Source organism: Garra rufa, chromosome 4, assembly GCF_049309525.1.
Source record: "Garra rufa chromosome 4, GarRuf1.0, whole genome shotgun sequence".
NCBI classification, from domain to species: domain Eukaryota; kingdom Metazoa; phylum Chordata; class Actinopteri; order Cypriniformes; family Cyprinidae; genus Garra; species Garra rufa.
This window is the reverse complement of record NC_133364.1, coordinates 5,364,624-5,369,977: the sequence shown is the minus strand read 5'-3', so window position 1 is coordinate 5,369,977 and position 5,354 is coordinate 5,364,624.

Here is a 5,354-nt window from a genome sequence, read left to right as displayed (position 1 = left end):
TATACATCATATGAAAGCTCACTAGATAAGCTTTCTGTTGATGTATGGTTTGTTAGGATAGGACAATATTTGGCCGAGATACATCTGTTTGAATATCTGGAATCTGAGGGGGCAAAAAAATCAAAATACTGAGAAAATCACCTTTAAAGTTGTCCAAATTAAGTTCTAAACAATGCATATTACTAATCAAAAATTACATTTTGATATATTTATAGTAGGAATTTTACAAAAAATCTTAATGGAACATAATCTTTACTTAATTTCCTAATGATTTTTGGCATAAAAGAAAAATCAATAATTTTGACCCATACAATGTATTTTTGGCTATTGCTACAAGTATACCCCAGCGACTTAAGACTGGTTTTGTGGTCCAGGGTCACATATTAGCAGAAACCCTAAAAAATACAGCTCCGGGTTACCCACGACAGACACCAAGGTTTATCCTCCATTTCTTGCAGTCTCTGGACTTTTTAAGCAACGGTAAACTTTCGTCTCCACAACAGAAGGCCCGCCTCTCCATTCATTCGATTGGACAATGGAAAAAATGCGAATGACGTTGGGCGTTTTTCTGCTCAGAGTAGCTTTTTTTTCAACTTCAGGCGCTCAGAGCGCTTCTGCAAAAACGCGAGGCGCAGCAGGCGGCGAAACCATTCAAAAAAGGCGCCTCTCACTGCAAAAACGTGTTCGGTGTGATCGGGGCCAAATACACAGACGCGCACGGGCATGGATATCTGCGTGCATAGTCTTCGGTTAAACTGCGTTGCTTTTAGACGCGTCAATTCAGTTGTTGCATATAGTTTAATGTCTTTATTTCGGGATTATCAAAGTAAATTATAACTCACGCACATGCCCCAGTAAAAGGTCTAGCAACGCCCCTGCCCTGAAGCAAACCCGGCGGCTTCATAGCGGCATCCATGTTAGCACGTCTTGTTCGATGTGGTAATTTCACAGTAGGCATACACACAGGTTGAAGACTCGTTCTTGCCCCCTACAGTGCAATTCGGCTAGGTATACGTCTGCGCTAAAATATCAAGGTGAAAGTCATCATAGCTTACGTAGTATAGACCCAGCTCCCAACCCAACTTTGACAATAGATTAACGACGATATTTTTTTTCTCGCCCGATAAGAGTCTCACGTTAACGCCGATAACGGCCCACCACTATTTATTAGTATTTCTTTTTATGTATTTTTAAAAGGAAAAATCTTAGGAATAATAACAGATTTGTGTTTTTACAATCAAAATATTCATGTTTCATTAAGTCTTTGTTACTGCGTTTTAATTCAAGTCTGAAAGTTGGAGTTTCCAACAATGTGTTTGGAAAAGGGCCATAAGGAAATACAATAGAAGGTAACTTTGCTGTGAGCTGAGGCAGTATTTCATTAGTCATACAAGCTTTGTTATAACAGATTAACCCTTTTAGCTTTCTTGTTTTACAGTGGCTTTAATGGCAGTGATATATCTGTAGTTAACATGGAAATATACAGCCATACAGTCATTCCTACAAATTAAACTTTCACTCTATTTTGGTTTAAGGATTTAATTCTGTTTTAATCAAGCAATATCTATGATGCCTTATGATTACAGTTATAAAACCATCTTTTTAAGACGTTTAACCCGTGCAGAGCTGTGACAGATGAAGCAGGAGCTTCACCATCCTCTGCGGCAGCTGTGTTGCAGTTGTTCTGTCAATTAATGTTTTCAATTTCAGCATTTCTCACTGACTTCATCAGTTCAAGAGCCTCCAGCACAAAGCTGATTAGACCAAACTGAATTCCTGCTCCGCTTTCAATGGAGTGAGACTCGCAGCACATCACACACCCGTGAGAAATAGACTTCATTAATGTAATTATATTAGCATTTTATTAATATCAATTGTTTTCATACACTGCAATACACAGTGGGGTCTAAAATAGATCGGCAATACGTTTTTTGGCATTTTTCTTATTTAAATTATATTCAATATATTTACGTGATGATATATTCAAAGGAAAATTCAAGTGCATATTTACTTGCACTTGACGACTGACCTTGTAAATAGTGCAGAATCTTAATAATTTATTATTTAAGCCTTTATTCATTAACTTAATCATATTATCATTTTATTAATTTACATTTTCATACGTTGTAATATACAGTGGGCTCCAAATATTTCATTAATATAAATTGTTTACATGAAATGTACAGTTAGCTTCAAAATAGGCAAACAATAAAAAATAATTTCTAATTTAATACGTCTATATTATATTATTACTTGCATTTGATTGCTGATAATATATTAAAATACTTTTTTTATATATTTTGTTTTTTTATTTTATTTTGTTTTATATTATTACCTGCATTTGAAAATATTTGCTTTTATTTTTAATACATTTTTTATTTCATTTCTTTTTTTATTACTTGCATTTGATTGATGATGATAATATCTAAAAATGTATATAATAAATATCTAAAATAATTTTTATATTATATCATATGTTATATTTATTTTATTGCATTTGATTGATGATCATATATGAAAATATTTTTAATATATATTTTTAATATATTTTAAGTTATATATATATATATATATATTTTTTATTATTATTATTATTATTATTACTTGCATTTGCTGATATATGGAAATATTTAATTTCAAGTTTCTCTGTATATTTTTTAATTTAATTGTATTTAATATTATTACCTGCATTTGATTGCTTATAATAAAATATTTGTTAGTAATTTTATTTTTTTAGATATTTTATTATTTGCATTTGATTGCTGATAATATTTGAAAATATTTCTTATTTTAATTTTTATATATTTTATTATTTGCATTTGATTGCTGAAAATATATGAAAATATTTCTTAGCAATTTTATATTGTAATATTGCATTTATAGTATATTATGTTATATTATTACTTGCATTTGATTGCTGATAATATATGAAAATATATATTAGTAATTTTCAATTATATTATACTTAAGAACATTTTAAATATAATTTTGCGTTTGATTACTGATATATAAATACTGTAGAATCTTAAATATTTCTTAGTAATTAAGTCATAATATTTTTTGTTATTATTTTAATGTTCAAAATCCTACACTTTTATTTTTTTTATTTATCCTTCATTTTTATTTCCCCATCGTATTTTAATTACAAAAATTACATGATGCTTGTTTTGAACTGTCCGCTTCCAAAGGTCAAATGTTTTCAGTGTTTTCAGGCATCTTCACATAATCAGGCAAGACCAAAGCTGAGAGAAATGAAGTGCACGCTTGCAATAATGAAGCAGCTCTAGTCTTTATCTTTCTGAGCTTGTGTTTTCTCATCATTTAGGTTCACGTTAGAGATGCGGCTCCTGCAGTTTGTTCTTTTTGGTCCGACACCAGGGTTTTGACTGACACTTCTTTCGAACTATTTTCCTTGCGGTGCTCTAATTGCTGCTTCAACATCAGTCTGCAACACAAACCGCATCCAGCAGAGAGCGAGTGTTTTGCACGTCTGAAATCAGGTCAGAGGAAAAGCCTCAGATGATTCGGGCTTCGGTAGGCGACGGAGATGCAATCGGATATCTGGTCCATCGCCGCGCTCTGTGTGGTCCCGCATCTCCGTCTATCGCCTTCTCGAGCTAATTCTTTGTCGTGGAAGCGCTGTTCCGAATTAAAGGGCCGTTGTGTAAGAGTTCGCACTTGGAGGTGACTACAGATTGATAGATTACCAGAGCTGGCTGTGAATTGGCTCTTCTCACGTCATGCGTCTAAATGTTTCTCACATGGTCCCTCGGCGAGAGGAGAGTTTTCTCATCCGTTCGAGCAAACCGAGCCCCAAACCTCTGTGAAACTGAGCCTCGCTAATAATTAGACCCGCAATCACATCGATGGCTTGTGGGAAGGGTACGGCTCTTGCCAGAGCAACAGAAATGTGGACGGCTGTTGTGATTGGCGTGCTTTGAGATGGACAATTTTGTCTGTACTGTCAGAATCGCTAAAAAGACCCTGGTAATCATATAAATGGGTCATTCTTTTTCACTGCATTTTTAACAAATTACTGTGATATTTTAATATTTTTGATATTCTATCAGACCCTGTTTAAGTATTAACTGCACTGTGCCATTTCTAACTAAATGGAGGTTATATATATATATATATATATATATATATATTAAGAGATAATTATGTCAGGGTTGACATTTCTTTTATGGTTGGACATTAAGATTTTTTACATTAATTAAACATTACAACCCTAGTGTCCAAGATCATTCAACTTGTAAAATTCTTGAATATAATACAATTATTTTATATTATTTTGTATATGTAATTATTTAGAATGTAATTTTTTTTGTCAAGCTCATGACAAAAGAAGCTATTATTTTTACAGTTTTATCTAAAAAGGAATGATGATTATGGTGATGGTGGTAATAATAATACTAATTATAATTAATATATCGAAAATATTGATACAATTATTTTTAAATGCACATAAATCTGGTGACAATTGTAATTAATGTAAAACATTTATATACACTGCAAAAAATGCTTTTTTCACTTAGATTTTTAGTTTTGTTTTCAGCCAAAATATCTAAAAATTCTTAAATCAAGAAGGATTTTCTAGACAAGTAAAAATTATTTTCTTGTTTTCAGAAAAAACAAGTCAAAATTAAGTGTGTTTTTGCTTGAAACAAGCTAAATAATCTGCCAATGGCAAAAGCAAATAAATCTTATTTCAAACAGAAAACAAGATTGTTTTTCTTACCCCATTGGCAGATTATTTAGCTTGTTTCAAGCAAAAACGCACTTAATTTTGACTTGTTTTTTCTGAAAACAAGACAATACATTTTTCTCATCTAAAAAAAATTCTTCTCGATTTAGGAATTTTTAGATATTTTGGCTGGAAACAGGACAAACAATCTAAGTAAGAAAAGCATTTTTTCCAGTATATATATATATATATATATATACTGCAAAAAAAATGCTTTTCGTAGATTTTTTTGTAATTTTATATGTACTTATTTATAATATACTTTTTTGTCAATCTCATGACAAAAAATAAAAAATATTGTATATATATATATATTTTTTTTTTTTTTTAAGTAAAAATGTATTTATAATTTAAAAAATACCTGTCAATGTTGGCTTCAAAATAGACCAACAATAAAAAAAATAATAATTTAAATAATTAAATAAAATAAAATAGTATATTTTATTTAATATTATATATTATATTATACATTACTCACATTTGCTGATAATAAATATATAAAAATATATCGTAGTAACTAAGGTTTTTTTATTATATTACAGTATATTATATTATATTATACTTGCATTTGATTGCTGATTATATTCATTAGTGTAATTATATGTAA